Source organism: Bos mutus, chromosome 15 (assembly GCF_027580195.1).
Source record: "Bos mutus isolate GX-2022 chromosome 15, NWIPB_WYAK_1.1, whole genome shotgun sequence".
In the NCBI taxonomy this organism is placed as follows: Eukaryota; Metazoa; Chordata; class Mammalia; order Artiodactyla; family Bovidae; genus Bos; species Bos mutus.
In genome coordinates this window covers 43,755,950-43,777,795 of record NC_091631.1, presented here as the reverse complement: position 1 = coordinate 43,777,795, position 21,846 = coordinate 43,755,950, and the positions used below count along the sequence as shown (strand labels likewise).

Here is a 21,846-nt window from a genome sequence, read left to right as displayed (position 1 = left end):
GAGGTTATTGATATTTCTCCTGGCAATCTTGATTCCAGCTTATGCTTCTTCCAGCTCAGTGTTTCTCATGATGTACTCTGCATATAAGTTAAATAAGCAGGGTGACAATATACAGCCTTGATGTACTCCTTTTCCTATTTAGAACCCGTCTGTTGTTCCACGTCCAGTTCTAACTGTTGCTTCCTAACCTGCATATTGGTTTCTCAAGAGGCAGGTCAGGTGGCCTGGTACTCCCATCTCCTTCAGAATTTTCCACAGTTTATTGTGATCCACACAGTCAAATGCTTTGGCATAATCAATAAAGCAGAAATAGATGTTTTTTGGAACTCTCTTGCTTTTTCAATGATCCAGGAGATGTTGGCAATTTGATCTCTGGTTCCTCTGCCTTTTCTAAAACCAGCTTGAACATCTGGAAGTTCACGGTTCATGTATTGCTGAAGCCTAGCTTGAAGAATTGTGAGCATTACTTTACTAGCGTGTGAGATGAGTGCAATTGTGTGGTAGTTTGAGCATTCTTTGGCATTGCCTTTCTTTGGGATTGGAATGAAAACTGACCTTTTCCAGTCCTGTGGCCACTGCTGAGTTTTCCAAATTTGCTGGCATATTGAGTGCAGCACTCTCACAGCATCATCTTTCAGGATTTGGAATAGCTTCACTGGAATTCTATCACCTCCACTACCTTTGTTCATAGTGATGCTTTCTAAGGCCCACTTGACTTCACATTCCAGGATGTCTGGCTCTAGGTGAGTGATCATACCATCATGATTATCTTGGTCATGAAGATCTTTTTTGTATAGTTCTTCTGTGTGTTCTTGCTACCTCTTCTTAATATCTTCTGCTTCTGTTAGGTCCATACCATTTCTGTCCTTTATCGAGTCCATCTTTGCATGAAATGTTCCCTTGGTATCTCTAATTTTCTTGAAGAGATCTCTAGTCTTCCCCATTCTGTTGTTTTCCTCTATTTCTTTGCATTGATCACTGAAAAAGGTTTTCTTATCTCTTCTTGCTATTCTTTGGAACTCTGCATTCAGATGCTTATATCTTTCCTTTTCTCCTTTGCTTTTCACCTCTCTTCTTTTCACAGCTATTTGTAAGGCCTCCCCAGACAGCCATTTTGCTTTTTTGCATTTCTTTTCCATGGGGATGGTCTTGATCCCTGTCTCTTGTAGAATGTCAGGAACCTCAGTCCATAGTTCATAGGCACTCTATCTATCAGATCTAGTCCCTTAAATCTATTTCTCACTTCCACTATATAATCATAAGGGATTTGATTTAGGTTATACCTCAATGGTCTAGTGGTTTTCCCTACTTTCTTCAATTTAAGTCTGAATTTGGCAATAAAGAGCTCATGATCTGAGCCACAGTCAGCTCCTGGTCTTGTTTTTGTTGGTGTAAAGAGCTTCTCCATCTCTGGCTGCAAAGAATACAATCAGTCTGATTTCGGTGTTGACCATCTGATGATATCCATGTGTAGAGTCTTCTTTTGTGTTGTTAGAAGAGGGTGTTTGCTATGACCAGTGTGTTCTCTTGGCAAAACTCTATCAGCCTTTGCCCTGCTTCATTCTGTATTCCAAGGCCAAATTTGCGTGTTACTCCAGGTGTTTCTTGACTTTCTACTTTTGCATTCCAGTCTCCTATAATGAAAAGGACATCTTTTTCGGGTGTTAGTTCTAAAAGGTCTTGTACGTCTTCATAGAACTGTTCAGCTTCAGCTTCTTCAGCATTACCGGTTGGGGCATAGACTTGGATTACCGTGATATTGAATCATTTGTCTTGGAAACAAACAGAGATCATTCTGTCGTTTTTGAGATTGCATCCAAGTACTGCATTTTGGACTCTTTTGTTGACCACGATGGCTACTCCATTTCTTCTAAGGGATTCCTTCCCACAGTAGTAGATACAACGGTCATCTGAGTTAAATTTGCCCATTTCAGTCCATTTTAGTTCGCGATTCCTAGAATGTTGATGTTCACTCTTGCCATCTCTTGTTTGACTACTTCCAATTTGCCTTGATTCATGGACCTAACATTCCAGGTTCCTATGCAATATTGCTCTTTACAGCATCGAACCTTGCTTCTATCACCAGTCACATCCACAACTGGGTATTGTTTTTGCTTTGGCTCCATCTGTTCATTCTTTCTGGAGTTATTTCTCCACTGATCTCCAGTAGCATATTGGGCACCTACTGACCTGGGGAGTTCCTCTTTCAGTATCCTATCATTTTGCCTTTTCATACTGTTCATGGGGTTCTCAAGGCAAGAATACTGAAGTGGTTTGCCATTACCAGTGTAAAACTGGATTTCTGATTGTATCACCAAGTACATCTAAAATAGCTCTGATATTAAAAACTGAACTTTTCTATTTGTTTTAAATTGAAAGTCTCTTCAGAGTAACAGCATGTAAACAGCTAATTTGTAATATTATTCAGTTTGATTTATAAGTTACTTTGAATCCTTTAACTTAGAGAGAGAAAATTCCATATAAATTCCATATACTTTCCATATAATTAACTTGCCATATGGTTTTGAGTTAATAACTGGAGTTCTGAACTCTTAAAAAACTTTAAAAATACTGCAGTTGTCTTTTCATTGTTCCTAAGTCACTGGGTGGGGCCTGAATATTTATCATAAATGGTGTGGTGCTAATTAAATATTGTTATTCATCTTTACCAATCAACTGAGGTTAACTATTTGTTACCTCTTCAGAGTGAAGGGATGGAAAGTGAAAGAGATGACATGAAACTCACGTCAACTCAAGAAATGAGTGCCAGTTGAATACAGAGCAAGTGTTATTAATAAGATTTTGTAATAATTTTGCTAAGGGAACTTTTGGGGAAAATCCCTCAGTAGCACTATTTCCTTGTTTCTAAATATAATATGGTTTTATTTTGCCTCCATGTCTTATGATCTCACATCATATTTCTTATAGAGAACTTAACGGTAACTAGAATGTAGGAAATGTTTGATAATGTCTAACTGGGTAGAACCATTAGTATTTTTAATAATAAAAAGATGATAATCCTTTATATAATTCAGTAGACTGTAAGAAATTGGGAGCTGTCTATGATGAATACTTTACATGAAATCTGATCCCTAGTTGGTCAAGTAAAACACTAGGAATTTAAATAATTTTAAGTCACCAATAATAATTAACATTAATGTTTCATAGTGAAAAATGTGCTTTCTTTCTTTTATAATCTCTTGTTCCACTTCGATTTTCATTTTTTCTTCATCTAATTTATAAGTTTGAATATTTATACTTTTTTAAACCTTTTATCTTATTTTCTTAACTATAGGTTACAACAAAACTCCCATGCTCACTTCAGCAGCACATATACTAGAATAAAGTTCCTAAAGAACATTGGGATTTTGTCTAGTTATTATGAGATAACTTGAACTTTTATTTAAAAAAATTTCCAGCTATATAAATTGCTTATTTCAGAAATTCATCTGGTTTGTTTTATGGCAATAATCATCTTAGATATAATATCCACAATGTGCTAGTTACTGTTGGAGAAAATAGAGATATAACAGTGAATAAAACAAAATCCCTGCTCTTATTAAGTTTATACTCCAGTGTTATTGGTGGGGAATATACTAAAAAATAAAAGTAAGCAAATAAAATACAATACATCAGATGATAATAAATTCTATGTGTATGTAAGTGTTCATTCACTCAGTCCCGTTCAATTCTTTGTGACCCCATGGATTGTAGCCTGCCAGGCTCCTCTGTCCATGTCCATGTCCATGGGATTTTCCAGACAAGAATATTGGAGTGGGTTGCCATATGGTGGTACCTTATAAAACTAAAAATAAAGCTACCATATGACCCTACAGTTTCACTCCTGGACATGATATAATTTAAAAGGATACATGCAGTTTCACTGCAGCACTGTTTACAGTAGTCAAGACATGGAAGCAACCTAAGTGTCCACTGACAGATCAATGGATAAAAGGTGTTTCTATAGCAAAGTGGTTATCTTGTTCTCCTCACAGATGAATGGATAAAGATATGATATATATATATATATATACACATATATGTATATATATGGAATAAGGCTGAAATATTTTTTACTCAGCCATTTAAAAAAAAGAAATAATGCTATTTTCAGCAACTTGGATGAACCTAGAAATTATCATACAAGGAAAGTAAGCCAGACAGAGAAAGACAAATACTATATGATACCACTTATATGTGGAATCTAAAATAATGATACAAATGAACTTGTTTACAAAATAGAAATAGGCTCACAGACATAGACAACAAACTTATAGTTACCAAAGGGGAAGATAGGGATAAGAATAAATTAGGAGTTTGGGATTAATACATCAGATCAGATCAGATCAGTCACTCAGTCATGTCCGACTCTTTGCGACCCCATGAATCGCAGCACGCCAGGCCTCCCTGTCCATCACCAACTCCCAGAGTTCACTCAGACTCACGTCCATCGGGTCAGTGATGCCATCCAGCCATCTCATCCTCTGTTGTCCCCTTCTCCTCCTGCCCCCAATCCCTCCCAGCATCAGAGTCTTTTCCAATGAGTCAACTCTATGCATGAGGTGGCCAAAGTACTGGAGTTTCAGCTTTAGCATCATTCCTTTCAAATAAATCCCAGGGCTGATCTTCAGAATTGACTCGTTGGATCTCCTTGCAGTCCAAGGGACTCTCAAGAGTCTTCTCCAACACCACAGTTCAAAAGCATCAATTTTTCGGTGCTCAGGCTTATTCACAGTCCAACTCTCACAGCCATACATGACCACAGGAAAAACCATAGCTTTGACTAGACGAACCTTTGTTGGCAAAGTAATGTCTCTGCTTTTAAATATGCTATCTAGGTTGGTCATAACTTTCCTTCCAAGGAGTAAGTGTCTTTTAATTTCATGGCTGCAGTCACCATCTGTAGTGATTTTGGAGCCCAGAAAAGTAAAGTCTGACACTGTTTCCACTGTTTCCCCATCTATTTCCCATGAAGTGGTGGGATCGGATGCCATGATCTTCGTTTTCTGAATGTTGAGCTTTAAGCCAACTTTTTCACTCTCCTCTTTTACTTTCAGCAAGAGGCTTTTTAGTTCCTCTTCACTTTCTGCCATAAGGGTGGTGTCATCTGCATATCTGAGGTTATTGATATTTCTCCCAGCAATCTTGATTCCAGCTTGTGCTTCTTCCAGTCCAGCATTTCTCATGATGTACTCTGCATATAAGTTAAATAAACAGGGTGACAATATACAGCCTTGACGAACTCCTTTTCCTATTTGGAACCAGTCTGTTGTTCCATGTCTGGTTCTAACCGTTGCTTCCTGACCTGCATACACATTTCTCAAGAGGCAGATCAGGTGGTCTGGTACTCCCATCTCCTTCAGAATTTTCCACAGTTTATTGTGATCCACACAGTCAAAGGCTTTGGCATAGTCAATAAAGCAGAAATAGATGTTTTTTGGAACTCTCTTGCTTTTTCTGTGATCCAGCGGATGTTGGCAGTTTGATCTCTGGTTCTTCTGCCTTTTCTAAAACCAGCTTGAACATCAGGAAGTTCACAGTTCACATATTGCTGAAGCCTGGCTTGGAGAATTGTGAGCATTACTTTACTAGCGTGTGAGATGAGTACAATTGTGCAGTAGTTTGAGCATTCTTTGGCATTGCCTTTCTTTGGGATTGGAATGAAAACTGACCTTTTCCAGTCCTGTGGCCACTGCTGAGTTTTCCAAATTTGCTGGCATATTGAGTGCAGCAATTTCACAGCGTCATCTTTCAGGATTTGGAATAGCTCAACTGGAATTCCAACACCTCCACTAGCTTTGTTCGTAGTGATGCTTCTAAGGCCCATTTGACTTCACATTCCAGGATGTCTGGCTCTAGGTCACTGATCACAGCATTGTGATTATCTTGGTCATGAAGATCTTTTTTGTACAGTTCTTCTGTGTATTCTTGCCACCTCTTCTTAATATCTTCTGCTTCTGTTAGGTCCATACCATTTTTGTCCTTTATCGAGCCTTTGCCCTGCTTCATTCTATACTCCAAGGCCAAGTTTGCCTGTTACTCCAGGTGTTTCTTGACTTCCTACTTTTGCATTCCAGTCCCCTATAATGAAAAGGACATCTTTTTTGGGTGTTAGTTCTAAAAGGTCTTGTAGGTCTTCATAGAACCGTTTAACTTCAGCTTCTTCAGGGTTACTGGTTGGGGCATAGACTTGGATTACTGTGATATTGAATGGTTTGCCTTGGAAACAAACAGAGATCATTCTGTCGTTTTTGAGATTGCATCCAAGTACTGCTTAAAGCTCAACATTCAGAAAACGAAGATCATGGCATCCGGTCCCATCACTTCATGGGAAATAGATGGGGAAACAGTGGAAACAGTGTCAGACTTTGTTTTTTGGGGCTCCAAAATCACTGCAGATGGTGATTGCAGCCATGAAATTAAAAGACGCTTACTCCTTGGAAGGAAAGCTATGACCAACTTAGATAGCATATTGAAAAGCAGAGATATTACCTTGCCAACAAAGGTTCATTTAGTCAAGGCTATGGTTTTTCCAGTGGTCACGTATGGATGTGAGAGTTGGACTATGAAGAAAGCTGAGTGCTGAAGAATTGATGCTTTTGAACTGTGGTGTTGGAGAAGACTCTTGAGAGTTCCTTGGACTGCAAGGAGATGCAACCAGTCCATCCTAAAGGAGATCAGCCCTGGGTGTTCTTTGGAAGGAATGATGCTAAAGCTGAAACTCCAGTACTTTGGCTACCTGATGGGAAGAGCTGACTCATTGGAAAAGACTCTGATGCTGGAAGGGATTGGGGGCAGGAGAAGAAGGGGATGACAGAAGATGAGATGGCTGGATGGCATCACGGACTCAATGGACATGAGTTTGAGTGAACTCTGGGAGTTGGTGATGGACAGGGAGGCCTGGCGTGCTGGGATTCATGGGGTCGCAAAGAGTCGGACACGACTGAGTGACTGAACTGAACTGAACTGAACTGAACATATAAAACAGATAATCAACCAAAGGCCTATTGTGTAGCACAGGGAACTATACTCAGTATCTTCTAATAACCTCTAATCGAAGAGAATATTAAAAAAGAACATATATATTTTTATATATATATGCATAACTGAATCACTTTGCTATATAACTGAAACTAATACAACATTGTAAATCAACTGTATTTCAATAAAAAGAAATAAAAGGGCTGGATTTGGAGGGGATGAAGTAAATATTTTAGTCAAAGGAAAGAGCATATGCAAAGGTCAGGTGGTTGGAGGGTGTATGTTGTGTTCCAGAAACAAGAAGATTGCCTCTGAGGCTAGAGCTCAGACAGCTAACATTTATATGCAAATTATTTTATTTTTCAGAATAGTCTTAATTAGTTTTTATTGTTTCCGTTTTACAGTTGAGGAAATTGGAGATCAGAGAAGTGCAGTGACTTGCCCATGGTCAGAATTCTAAGAAATTGTTTGTTACAGCCACTCTCCCTATTCCCACTACTGCTATCATCAGAATATAGGTTCAGTGAGAGTAGAAACTTTATTTTGTTTGAAGCTGTATTCTCAGCAACTGGAACAGTGCCTGTCGCTTGGTATGTGTGAGTGTGTTCAGTCGAGTTCAACTCTTTGCAACCTCATGAGCTGTAGTCTGTCAGGGTCCTCTGTACATGGAATTTTCCTGGCAAGAATACTGGAGTGGGTTGCCACTTCCTTCTCCGGGGGAATCTCCCTGACCTATGGATTGAACCCGTGTCTCTCATGTCTCCTGCATAGGCAGATGGATTCTTTACCACTGGGCCACCTGGGAAGTCATGACACTTGGTAGGTATTCGGTAAATACTTGCTGAATGAATGAATGAGAGAATGAATTAAAGTAAAAGTATATCTAATTCCAAAGTCCATGTTCTTTTTTTTTTATATTGAACATTATCTTTTTTTTTTTTTACAATATTGTATTGGTTTTGCCATACATCAACATGCATCTGCCACTAACCACATCCTGTATACTCAGATGCAAGTTAGAGCTGTCACATTGTTTCTTAGAGAAAGTTTTGATAAGAGACTTAAGCCTTTGGCCAGTGCAATTCAGGGGGGAATTGAGGGATGGATAATAATAATAATAAAAAAAAAAAGCATTATGGAAGCGGAAATAGAAGGAATAGATCAAGTGGTTAAAAATAAATTTGCTATAAACAAATAGGTAAGAGAGGTGAAAAAGAAGTCTCTGTAAAAGTGGGTGGTTAACTTCCACAATAGCTTTCACTACAACATGAGCCTGGAACTTTTCTAGATTTGCATATTGCCTCAACTTAGCCAGTCTATTTCCTGGGAAACAGTATAGTCAATATGCCCTACATAATTTCTTTGTTGCTCTGTTGCTTCAGTCGTGTCCGACTCTGTGCGACCCCATAGACGGCCTCCTACCAGGCTCCCCCATCCCTGGGATTCTCCAGGCAAGAACACTGGAGTGGGTTGCCATTTCCTTCTCCAATGCAGGAAAGTGAAAAGTGAAAGTGAAGTCGATCGGTCGTATCCGACTCTTCTCGACCCCATGGACTGCAGCCTACCAGGCTCCTCCGTCCATGGGATTTTCCAGGCAAGAGTACTGGAGTGGGGTGCCATTGCCTTCTCCAGTTTCTCTCTTTGGTCTCCTTTAATTCTTTCACTCACCAGTCCCCCTCTCCCAAACATTTTTCTTGTCAGGTGCTCAGATAATTTGTCCCTCGTGCAAAATTACCTTTGGGACACACAGAGCATCTGTTGTCTTAATTCTGAGTTGGTAGTTCAAGTGTGTAACTTTTACACTTGTCTATCCATAGTTTGGAGAAGGCATGGCACCCCGCTCCAGTACTCTTGCCTGGAAAATCCCATGAACGGAGGAGCCTGGTAGGCTGCAGTCCATGGGGTGGCGAAGAGTTGGACACGACTGAGCGACTTCCCTTTCACTTTTCCCTTTGATGCATTGGAGAAGGAAATGGCAACCCACTCCACTGCTCTTGCCTGGAGAATCCCAGGGATGGAGGAGCCTGGTGGGCTGCCGTCCATGGGGTTGCACGGAGTCGGACACGACTGAAGCGACTTAGCATCTATAGTTATTTTTCAAAACTTTGTATATGTCACTCCTAGGAATTTATACCTTAATCTTTCTGTTTCTTCACCTCACACTGGCTCAGGTTCTTTTACCTTTTTAAGCTGTTTATCTTTTCCTTCTGTTGCAGAGGAAGAAATGTTCCATCTCTTTTCATAGGGTAACATCTCCCTCTCCATTCTTTTCTACCTCTGCCAGAACATTGCTTTGTTAACTCCCCCATTCTTTCTCTCCCTATCTGTTCTTTTTCATGGAGTTGGTGACTTAGGTTCTAAAACCTATTTTGTCAGTTTCTGGCTTTAGAAACTTGAGCAAGTTATTTAACTTCAATTTCTTATATTAAAGTACCATTTGTCCTGCTAACCTTGCAAGTTTGTAGTGAGTCTGTTACAATAATGTATGTGAAAACACTTTATAAGCTAGAAAATATGCAAATAAAGATATTCCAGCCTTCGTGCACAAATAATTCAGATCTCTTCTTAAAGTAGTGTTCCTCAACTTTGATAACCCTTGAAATATTCTTATTTCCTTTTCTCTTTTAGTCAAATCTCTTGAAAGAACTGGTTTTATTTGCTGACTCTTAGCTCCTTACTGAGTTCATTGGAATCTGGCTTCTGTTTGATTCTGGCTAACTCTTTGGAATCCACTGCCTTCCAGATTACTAGAGATTGCTCAGTTGCATATCCTTTTTCTCAAGTCTCCTTCTTTTTACTCTCTGTAGCACTTTATACTAAAAATGGCTTAGCAGAGCACTTAATGTGTAGTAGATATTTAACAACCTTTTAATAAATAAATGTATTATTTTTAATTTGGGGGGAAGAATCTACTTTTTCCTCTCATAAATCAAATATTTGCACTTCCAGAGATAGTCTGTTTTTGTTGTTTTCACTCTCTACTCCCTCTTGGAAGTCTAATCTTTTCTAAGGCCTTTCAGTCTTACAGATAGATGAATCTCACCTTTGCTAGCTTTGTTCTGAGCTTAGTTCTGTTTAACTCTGTGTCTTTACTTGGACCTCCCATTGCTGCTTTAAATTCACCGATTTTACCATCTCCTTCTCCTATGTCTTTCCTTCAGGCTTTTGTAATTTTGACATTGATAGCAGCATTCAATCACCCAGACTTGAAACTTTATAAATGTGTTAACTCCTTTTTCTTTATGGAACACTGTAGTAGTCATTCATTTGTTCATCAGATGTCTAGTCAGTGTTTGCTACATGTAAAACACCTCCCTAGACACTGGGATACATGAGTGAGACAAAAAGACAAAAATAACTGCTTGCAAGCTTCTTACTTCTAGTTGTTTGCTTTCATTTATTCATTTACTCAATAAATATTTATTGAGAGTGATGGAGTGCTATTTTATATAGAATTGTCAAAGAAGACTTCTCTGATGTGGAAACATTTAATCAGAAACCTAAATAAGGTGAGGGAGGAAGCCATGCAAATTATTGGGGGAAGAACTTTCAGGCAGAGGATAAAATGTGCAAAAAGACCTTTAAGTGGAGGTACTTGACTATTCAAAGGAAAGTTGCTACCATTAGTGTGATTAGATCCAAGTGAGTGAGTAAATAAGGGAAGTAGGAGGTAGTGTTAGATAGACTATTGGTAGCCAAATCAAGTAGTGTCCTCTAGACCATGGTGAAGATTCTTTTATCTAAGTTAAATGGGAAGCCATTAGAGGTTTTAAGAGAGAAGCAAGATTTCCAATTTTAAAAGAATCACTCTACTATGAGAAGAAAAGGCTAGAAAAACAAGAAGCAGAGATACTAGCTAGGAGACTAGTACAAAGTTGTTCAGATGAGAGATGATAATGGCTTGGATTATGTAGCAGCAGAAAATGATACATGCTATCAATGAGCAAGTTAGAAAAAAAAGAGCCTTTTCTGGGTAGATGTAGCCTTCCCTAGTAGCATGATTTGACTAGTTGCTGGAACCTTTCCTCCTAGGTGCCTTTTCCTTAGATAGTTAAACCCTATGCCAGGGTGTGTGCATGCATGCTATGTCGCTTTAGTCATGTCTCTCTGCAACGTTATGGACTGTAGCCCACCAGGCTCCTCTGTCCATGGGATTCTCCAGGCAAGAATACTGCAGTGGGTTGCCATGCCCTTCTCCAGGAGATCTTCCCAACCCAGGAATCGAACCCGAGTCTCTTGTGTCTCCTGCACTGGTAGGTGTGTTCTTTACCACTGGTGCCACCCAGGAAGCCCCAAGCGAAAGTGTTTGTCGCTCAGTATTGTCCGGCTCTTTGTTACTCCACGGACTGTGGTCCCCCAGGCTCCACTATCCATGGAATTCTCCAGGCAAGAATACTGGAGTGGTTAGCCATTCCCTTCTCCAGGGGATCTTCCTGACCCAGGGATTGAACCCGAGTCTCCTGCATTGCAGGCAGATTCTTTACCATCTGAGCCACCAGGGCAGAATTCATGACAGGGTATATGTAGTATATTAGTTGTCATTTGCTGATTGTTTTAATGTACCTGGGTTTGTTTTAATGGCTGAAAAGTGCAAGAAAAGTGACAAAATACTTCATATTTTTCATATATGCCTATTTCAATAACTCAGCAATATCTTGAAATGACCTGGCGTGGAGGATGAGGCAAGTGTAGGGACTGTTGCCAACTCCTCCATGGCAGCAACATGAAAGCAGTTTAGTCAGTTTCAGTAAAAGTTTGAAATCTACTGTATTAGAGGCACGTGCAGAGGCTCTGTTAATTGCTAGCTTATTTTCCATATGGTTCTGTTTTAATGAAGCATATTTGATGCAGATGGTTGGAAAGTAAGCTGGGTAATGTCTAAACTGGTCCTAACTAATTCCTACAGTGCTTTCACTCCAATAACTTAATAGTGCCTTTGAAAAGTTTCTTATTCACATTTTTTTTTCTTTTTTTAGTTGAAATGTGACCTAAGATAACTGAAAACTGTTTTGTTTTTTTTTAAACTTGACCTCTGAAAAGAATAATAACAGTCATTTCCCCTCTGATTACAGGTCAAAACCACACTCCAGCTTGGTTTCTTTAGTATAACGGGGTGCTCCTCATCATTATTATGACTTTCTAAGATATTTAATTGAGGAAGTGGGTATTATGAAGAATCATATATAGGAACTAAAGTGACTTTACCAAATGCTGAAGTTAGCTTTGTTGACATGACAATAAGTTGACCTCTTCAGGGATATGAAATTGAACAGCCTAGAATATTAATAACTATTTCATTTAAAATTTTTTATTTATTTTTAATTGGAGGATAATTGCTTTACAATGTTGTGTTGGTTTCTGCCATGCATAAATATGGATCAACCATAGGTATCCATATGTTCCCTCCATCTTGAACCTCCCTCCTATCTCCCACCCCATCCCACCCATCTAGGTTGTCACAGAGCATTGGTTTGAGCTTCCTGAGTCACACAGCAAATACCCACCGGCTATCTGTTTTACACATGGTAAGGTATATGTTTCAGTGCTACTCTCTCAATTCTTTCCACCCTCTCTTTCCCCCTCTGTGTGCACAAGTCTGTTCTCTATGTCTGCATCTCTCTTGCTGCCCTACAAAGAAGTTCTTCAATAACTATCTCTTGTTTGTACATTCTCTATATCTTGTGTAATTAAATTAGACTTGCTAGATTATACATTAATAAGTTAGAAATGAAGTCCAGGATAAACTGTCCAGTGATACTGCAAAAGTCTTTCTGTATCCTTTTTTTCTTTCTACGAGACTAAATATCAACATATAGTCATTATGTTTTTCTTAAATCTTTATGGAGAGTTCAGATATGTTATCTTAAAAATGAAATGCTAAATTCCTCGAAGTATTTTATTTTGGTGTAGTTGTTGCTGAGTATGTACATTTGTCTTCATATTTGCTCAAGGATATAGATAATGTCCTTGTTAGACTTGAGGTTGAGTTCTGCAAAGCAAAAAGGGAGACATGGTTCAATGGGTTTGTGTCCATTTTCTGTTTTTTTTTTCTCACATTGTCACTAAAATATTCTCTTTGTTATCTGAATAGGACATCTGCTGACTAGCCTGACCCTCTTTACCTGATTGTGTGAAAAGTCTTGGTTAAATCTGTTAGGCCTTGGAGGCTCAGGAATCTGCTAAGTGCTTTTGAGCTTGAAAGACACACTGTCCTTGGTCTGTTTTGTCTCTCTCTTTTATAGACACCTTTGATAAATAACTGTGATATAGGTACGGGATAAGCCAAACAATGCAGTCTTCTGAACAGTAATTGACCCAAAGGACTCTTAATAAGCAATGGACTTTTTCTCATGTTCTGGAGAAGTTAAAAAATGCAATACAAAAATTAATTTTTCACCCAACATAGATACCTTAATACAGGGAGTCCTATCACTGAAGAGAAAAAAAAAAAACAAAAAAAACTAGTTTATGAGGAATCTTCTAGAATCACAATCTTGCTTTTAATTGCCTCCTTCCCCAGCTGTCTTTCTCTAGAGGAGGTTAACACTACTAGACTAGACAGCGTTCTGCCAAGATGCACTTGCATATATTTGGGAAGCTGTTTTGAACATACCCCTTTGCCACAGAAACAATTCATCTTTAGATGTCAACTTCAGTGTTGAAATTTAATGATAATGGAAAGAAATACACATTTTTCACTTAATTTTAGAGTTCCCTTTGGAAAATGCAGCTTGTTGCTGTTGTCTCAAGTTGAAAGGGTCTATGAAGTTTTTCTCAAATACTCATGGAAAGCAAATGCAGGCCTTAATCAGACTAGAAGGAAAAAAAGCCTTCCTTTAAAAATGTAAATAATTATAGCACATCAATCTTAGTCACTTTTTTGATCTTTTCCTCAATTTATATTCACCCTGGGATTAAAGAATTAATTTCTTATTTTTCCTTCCCTTCCTTCCTTCCATCCAAAATTCTTTTGTCTTGCTTTTTTTTTTTTCAACCAACAACAACATGGTTTAACTTTTCACTAGAGCAAGAGCCTAAAATGTCAGAGTAAGAAGAGAACAACTGCCTTTGTGACAACTGTCAATTTTTCAAGAAAGAATGTTATTTCCCAAGTCATGTTTAAAGACAGAGAATTTCACTCGAGTCTGATTCACCTTGAGAAATCTCAGAAAAATATTAGAAATCCATAACGTTATTTTTTTTCTGTAATGTAAGAATGCGTCTCAGATCCAAAGAGAATATCTCTTGGGAATATGCTCTGCCTTTGAACTATGTGAAAACCACTTAAAAAATTTGGGGGAATCCTATGTTGAATTAGGCAGCTAAGATCAGCTATTACTATGGTACTGATGGTAAGTATGGGAAGGGCATCTGGAAATGGGATTTAAAATTCCAGGTTACTTTAAACAGCAGTTTAATAACAAGAAAAATTCAGCTATTGTTTTTTCATCATCATTATGTTAGGTACTTGGGAAGGCTTTTTATTTTTATTTGCTTTTCAGAGGAACAATACTCTTATTCTAGAGATAAAGCAAGGTATTTAGTTAGGCTTTGAGTTAGTTAGGCTTTAGGCTTTAATTAGGCTTGACAATTTTCTATTTTTAAAATTTCTCACTATGGTTTTCAGGTCTAATTCTTGAACTGTCTCTTTTGGTCTTGACTTTGTTTTCAGAGAAATAGCAGAGATAAGCTTTTCATTTAATTGTAATAAAATACTGCCCTAAAGAAGAATGAAATATGATTTTTTTACTGGTTTATATAGAAAAGCGTATAACTGTAATAATATTTTAACTATAGTTTGTATAGACCATACTCATCTAAATTCTATGCAAATCTTTGTTACTTCAGGGCAAATAAGCTACAAAACTGTAATGTGTGGTGTAGTAAGCACACACCATAAATTTGATAATCGTACTTGTGAATTCATCATATTTTATATAGGAAATTGCCATAGCTTATGAATAGTAATGTGCAAATGACGTGAAAAAAATGTTGTCACATTCTTGAATGTTTAGTGATTTTAATGCTACTGTATTATTTCATTCTGTGCCAAGTTGCATTGATTCAAAAGTGAAGATATTAAAGTAGCAGAAATTTTACATTGGCTTTAATGTGTGGAGTTTCTATAATTCCCCACATATCTGGAATGTTAATATAAATACTTCTTTTGTGGGGCAGCAGGAAACATGCTGCCCAGGCTACACATGTTACCCAGTGAGGCCTGCCTCTGCGGTTCAGAGAAATACAAGTGGGAGGCTGCCTTCAGTGAAAGTGAAAAAAGGCATTTGTTTAGCTGCATGGCAACACAAATATTTCACTTAGTGAGGACTGACAATGCATCTCATTATGTAAGTGGGTGCCAGCTTGTAAAAAATTTCTGTTTAATTTTCCATATTAGTTAAAGGTGCTTGTGCTTAACTCTTTGAAGCCTGGCGTCCAAGTCCCCTTCTTCCTTAACCCACAGTGTACACTTTTTGTCTACCATTGCTTTTTTTAATCCTAAAATAATAGATGAGAGAGAGCCAAGGATATCTGGCCCATTGAATGCTATTAGGAACATTTGAGGAAGCCTGCCAGATTCAAGCCAGCTTCAGGGTAGACATTTGTCACTTCTTTTCCTTTCTCTTATTCCTGATGCACTTTTCTTAACACTGATTGTTACATTCTGCCTTGATGGTAGAAGCATTCGATGGTATTTGTTTTGAGTTACCTTGTGGTGCCAGGTTCTCAAGATCATAATTCTTGATCTTCAATTCTCCAATCTTCTCTCACAGTGCATTTGGATTGCAGGCTATTTTGGCTTCTTGTTGTGTTACAAAGCAGAGGAAAATAAATTAATGATAACTACTACATCACTTGTTTAGAATTATTTTATGGATTTTGATTTGAAGGAGGTAGAGAAATACTTTCTACTTACATAGTATTTGAGATCAAATCTCTTTGTTCTTTGACATGATCCCTATCTTCTGGGCATCAATTTTAATAGCTTTACTGGGATGTGATGGTATAAGCGGGTGGATACATTTTTAGATGTCATTGACAGTCCCATAAAATGAAAGATTCTCGGCATTCATAAGCATAGATGGATATACAAGGACCGACTGGATGAATATCCCAGGAAATGCACATTTTTCTTTCATATTTTCATCATGCGTTTTAAAGCTCTGACATCAGGAGTTTCAGTTTGTTTGGATAACATTTCAAAATGATTTACCCATTGAGTGAAAGCTTGTTACAGAATAAACTTAAGAGAAATAATTTATAATGGGCAAAGTACTTAAAAATTATAAAACCAAGAGAGTTTAAAATGGAGATCACTTTGAATTAAAAAATTGGAAGCATTCAAATTGTGGGCAACTTCTTTGTACTAGTATCTGCATAAGTTTAGGGCATTGTACTTCGTGGGTATACTAATATCTATCTTATCAAAGTGGTTGGGGCATTTAGCTTTTTAAAAATAAGAATATATTCAAGTATGAGAATTAGAAGTGTATTCTAAAATAGAATTTTTTTCCCTCCAAATTAAGTTGTTGGAAATTTGTAGTAAAGTATTTTTCTCTTCCTGCTTCCCTCTACTGTATTCTGGTTCTTATCCTATTCCATCTTTCTTTATTTTTAGTGTAGACTTTAGTCCTCTTGGAGAAGAGAATCCTTTTAAATCCTCCAAACTGTGGCATCATCTGTTAGGCAGAAGCCTGAACTGGCTGGGGACTGTAAATGCCTGCCAAGGATCTTCCTGACCTCTTTACCACTTACTAACCATGGCACCCCACTCCAGTACTCTTGCCTGGGAAATCCCATGGATGGAGGAGCCTGGTGGGCTGTGGTCCATGGGGTCGCTAGGAGTCGGACACGACTGGGTGACTTCACTTTTACTTTTCACTTTCACTCATTGGAGAAGGAAATGGCAACCCACTCTATGTTCTTGCCTGGAGAATCCCGGGGACAGGGGAGCCTGGTGGGCTGCCGTCTGTGGGGTCATGTAGAGTCAGACACGACTGAAGCGACTTAGCAGCAGCAGCAGCAACCCCATAGTAGTTGTGTATTTTTGCTGAATTAAGTTACATTCTAGCCTGGTGTATGGTCTTTCAGATAGGAAATGCTATATGCCACTGGTTGATGGGATGGGCCAGGAGTGTGGATGGGCTCATAGGCATTGCAGTTACGATCTGGATGGAATCCAAAGTAAATATTTTGCCATTAGCTTTCTCATCAATTTGATAATCGTTGTTGGCTTCAAGGGGCCAATCTGTAGATTTTTTTTGAAAGCATATTTGAATTTTTCAGTTCTACATCTTATTGTGTAGTTCCTTCTCATCAAAAGCAGCTCACTTCCTCTCTTCAAGCAGAACAATACTTCAGTTTTCCCAGCAAGTCTTGCTTCTTTAAAGTAGGTGAATTGGTCCAATATCAAGAGCACAAATATGGGTCATCAGATTCACATAAGCAGTTCTGACCCTTCATTTGGTGGTTCAGGGAGGTAGAAGACCTTGTTTTTATAATGTATTTGTCTCTGTGTCTGCTACTCTACCCATCCAGTTACTAGCTCAGATTTAGAGTATTTGGTTAGTGGCTCCATGGGACCCCACTGCTCTGCCACAAATTCTATAGCCCCTTTAGCCTTCTGGTTTCTTGTCACTTACAGTACTTGGCAGATAAATAGTGAGCATCCAGTAAATATTTGAGGGATGAGTAATTGAGTAGATCAGTGAGAAAGTAGAGATTTTGATGTGAGAAGAGGGTGTAAATTTCTTGAAACATGTAATTGGGAATGATTTAGTGTTGTGGACACTTGAAGCTCAAATTCTGGGTTTAACTGGTAACATGTTGAAATGAGGAGGCCCTATTTTAAAAGGTTTTGGACATGGTTTTACTTCTCTAGCTGATACAAGTTAGCCATCAGTTGTTTCCAAGGATTGTCAGGTGACATCCAGGTTTCCAAATTTGATATTTTGGAAGGCACTGAGATCTTTTAAAATGTCATACTTGGAAAACTGACTAGGTTTCTGAATAAATAATTTTATAGTACTAGAAAAAATTAGAAGGTATCTTGGAAAAATCCTGTAACTATATGAAGTTTTCTACTTCCTTTGCTAAGGAATAATGCTAGAAGCATGAGGCTGACCATAAGGAAAAGTTGACATGTCGGTCTACAGGAAGCTTGGTAGGAGGTTCTCTTTTTCTGGGCATGCATTTTCTTTCTATTAATTCTTATTATGAATTCCATATTCTGCACTTGTTTCTAAATGTGAAGATGGGTTTTTCAAACTGGCTACATTATACGTGACAGTGTCTCCAGCTCTCCTTTAACCAACTGTCCTGCTAACAACTTATGGAGAAAACCTTGTGATCATGTTCACTGCAAGGAGAGGTAGGCTAGTGGAATGAGTATGTGTTCTTTAAATATCAACATATTGGGAAAAAAATCTCTTGGGAAGTCACATGTGCTGAATTTAATGCTTTGTTTAAAATCAAGGTACTATCCCCAAACTCCATTAGCCTTCCTCAAGGCTTTACTCTTTTAACCCAGCGTCAGGAGACATTATTTTTTCCTAGGTTCTTTTTACTGTTATTTTGCCCAATGCCATACCATTTATAGGAGAAGGCAATGGCACCCCAGTCCAGTACTCTTGCCTGGAAAATCCCATGGATGTAGGAGCCTGGAAGGGTGCAGTCTATGGGGTCGCTGAGGGTCGGACACGACTGAGCGACTTCACTTTCACTTTTCACTTTCCTGCATTGGAGAAGGAAATGGCAACCCACTCCAGTGTTCTTGCCTGGAGAATCCCAGGGACGGGGGAGCCTGATGGGCTGCCGTCCATGGGGTCGCACAGAGTTGGACACAACTGAAGTGACTTAGCAGCTTAGCAGCATACCATTTATACTGACATAATCTTGAGGTTTGCTGATGTCCTTTATGATCGATAGCTTATTCTGCCTGTGTTATTTTTGTGTTAAATACAAAAAAGGAATGATATATTTGCATAAATGGTATATATTTTATTTGCTGGCCACAAAGTAACAAAGGCCTAATTTTTTTTATGGTGAAGAGATAAAGATTTTACCTGAACAGTTAGGAAGTTAATGTATAAGTCCAGCCTCTCAAACATTAAAATGTACTTTCTATTAGGTATGGGAGGCTCACTTCATATATTATTTCTCATCTGCTGAAATGTAAGTAATAAAAAATTGAGCATGCATCTTGGATATCTTTGGCATATAATGCCTGACACAGATAGTATATAAAGAGTCTCATTCTTTTTACATTGTGAACATGACGACTGCCAAAGTATTCTAGCATGCATTATTTATAACTTTCAAAAGCTTTTAATTTTAGTAATGCTATGTATTAAAAAGGTGTAGGATATTAAAAATAGCTTGTATTAATAGGATATATTCATCTAAATTTTTTTGGATGCCTTTGAACTAATTGGTATAGAAGCAGTGTGTATTTTTCTGGTATATTTCATATCCTTCCTCTGTGTAAAACACTTCTAACGAACATATTTACTTGTAGGATTTCTTTCCATGTTTTAAGGCCCACTCCTATAGTCTTCTCTGATTTCACTTCATTTGTACTCCCAGTATTTTGCATTTCTCTTTTTGTACTTTTTTATAATTTGTCTTTTTTAGTAATTTCTGTGGATACTCCTTAGTTTCTAATCAAAAGTGGTTTTTGGAGGGCAGTGATATCAAGTCAAATTCATCTTAAATAACTTACATGACTACATAGTACCTACTATTCAATAAGCACTCATTATATACTTATTGAGTTAATTAAAAATTGCAAAAATCCACACTCTCAATCCTTTTAATAAATTACCTAATATGTGTTGCTTTTCTTAAATTTAGCTTCTCTTATATATGTTGATTGCTTTTACTGCTTCTATGCTATCCTGGGAGTTACAGAAGAAGTAATTTCTTGAATTAGCAAACGAGTTGAATAAAACATTAAAAAATGTGAAGTTATTTATTGTGGGGGGGCCCTGAGAAAAAATTGGTGCATGTAATGTTGGGGCAGGAAAAGAACTGACATGTCACCCTCACCATTACTGCTCATATTTCTTCTATTCACCTTTGGAGTGGGGACTGTGCTTGGTTATTCTTTTTTTGTATCATCTCCAGCACAATAATTTGCTCACAGTCAGTGATCTGAACATATGCATAAAATGAATATTGCCTTTGATGCTTCAGCTACTCTTTGCCCTTTCATTCTCTCCCGACTTTATGTGCATTTATACTTAACTTCCATTTTCTCATGTAAAAATCCTTCTTTCACAAAAGTATTTGATGATAACATTCAAGATACAAATGAACAATAAGAGTTTCAGTTCAGTTGCTCAGTCGTGTCCGACTCTTGGCGACCCCATGAATCACAGCACACCAGGCCTCCATGTCCATCACCAATTCCCAGATTTTACCCAAACTCATGTCCATCGAGTCGGTGATGCCATCCAGCTATCTTATCCTGTCATCCCCTTCTCCTCCTGCCCCCAATCCCTTCCAGCATCAGGATCTTTTCCAATGAGTCAACTCTTCCCATGAGGTGGCCAAAGTATTGGAGTTTCAGCTTCAGCATCATTCCTTCCAAAGAACACCCAGGGCTGATCTCCTATAGGATGGACTGGTTGGATCTCCTTGCAGTCCAAGGGACTCTCAAGAGTCTTCTCCAACACCACAGTTCAAAAGCATCAATTCTTTGGCACCCAGCTTTCTTCACAGTCCAACTCTCACATCCATATAGGGCCACAGGAAAAAGCATAGCCTTGACTAGACAGACCTTATTTGGCAAAGTAATGTCTCTGCTTTTGAATATGCTATCTAGGTTGGATATAACTTTCCTTCCAAGGAGTAAACGTCTTTTAATTTCATAGGAGCAATCACCATCTGTAGTGATTTTGGAGCCCAAAAAATAAAGTCTGACAGTGTTTCCACTGTTTCCCCTTCTATTTGACATGAAGTAATGGGACTAGATTCCATGATCTTCATTTTCTGAATGTTGAGCTTTAAGCCAACTTTCTCACTCTCCTCTTTTACTTTCAGCAAGAGGCTTTTTAGTTCCTCTTCATTTTCTGCCATAAGGGTGGTGTCATCTGCACATCTGAGGTTATTGATATTTCTCCCAGCAATCTTGATTCCAGCTTGTGCTTCTTCCAGCCCAGTGTTTCTCATCATGTACTCTGCATTTAAGTTAAATAAGCAGGGTGACAATATACAGCCTTGACGCACTCTTTTTCCTATTTGGAACCAATCTGTTGTTCCATGTCCAGTTCTAACTATTGCTTCCTGACCTGCATACAGATTTCTCAAGAGGCTGGTCAGGTGGTCTGGTATTCCCATCTCTTTAAGAATTTTCCACAGTTTATTGTGATCCACACAGTCAAAGGCTTTGGCATAGTCAATAAAGAAGAAGTAGATGTTTTTTTCTGGAACTCTCTTGCTTTTTCCATGATCCATTGGATGTTGGCAATTTGATCTCTGGTTCCTCTGCCTTTTCTAAAACCAGATTGACCATCTGGAAGTTCATGGTTCACATATTGCTGAAGCCTGGCTTGGAGAATTTTGAGCATTACTTAACTAGCATGTGAGATGAGTGCAATTGTGCTGTAGTTTGAGCATTCTTTGGCGTTGCCTTTCTTTGGCATTAGAATGAAAACTGACCTTTTCCAGTCCTGTGGCCACTGCTGAGTTTTCCAAATTTGCTGGCATATTGAGTGCAACACTTTCACAACATCATCTTTCAGGATTGAAATAGCTCAACTGGAATTCCATCACCTCCACTAGCTTTGTTCGTAGTGATGCTTTCTAAGGTCCACTTGACTTCACATTCCAGGATGTCTGGCTCTAAGTGAGTGATCACACCAT

The 21,846-nt window shown here is 38.3% G+C and overlaps 1 protein-coding gene across 31 annotated transcripts in view; it reads left to right on the top strand.

The window, feature by feature from the left end:
• SOX6 (SRY-box transcription factor 6) overlaps window positions 1-21,846 on the top strand; it is a 719,303-nt gene that overhangs the window by 197,514 nt on the left and 499,943 nt on the right. For 6 of the 31 annotated variants that reach the window (XM_070384007.1, XM_070384008.1, XM_070384016.1 and 3 more), the window contains one exon: window positions 12,434-12,506. The exons of the other annotated variants lie outside the window; for them this stretch is intronic. The gene's annotated coding sequence lies outside the window, so the exon portion shown is untranslated. The remainder of the gene's footprint in view (window positions 1-12,433; window positions 12,507-21,846) is intronic. 31 annotated transcript variants of the gene reach the window in all.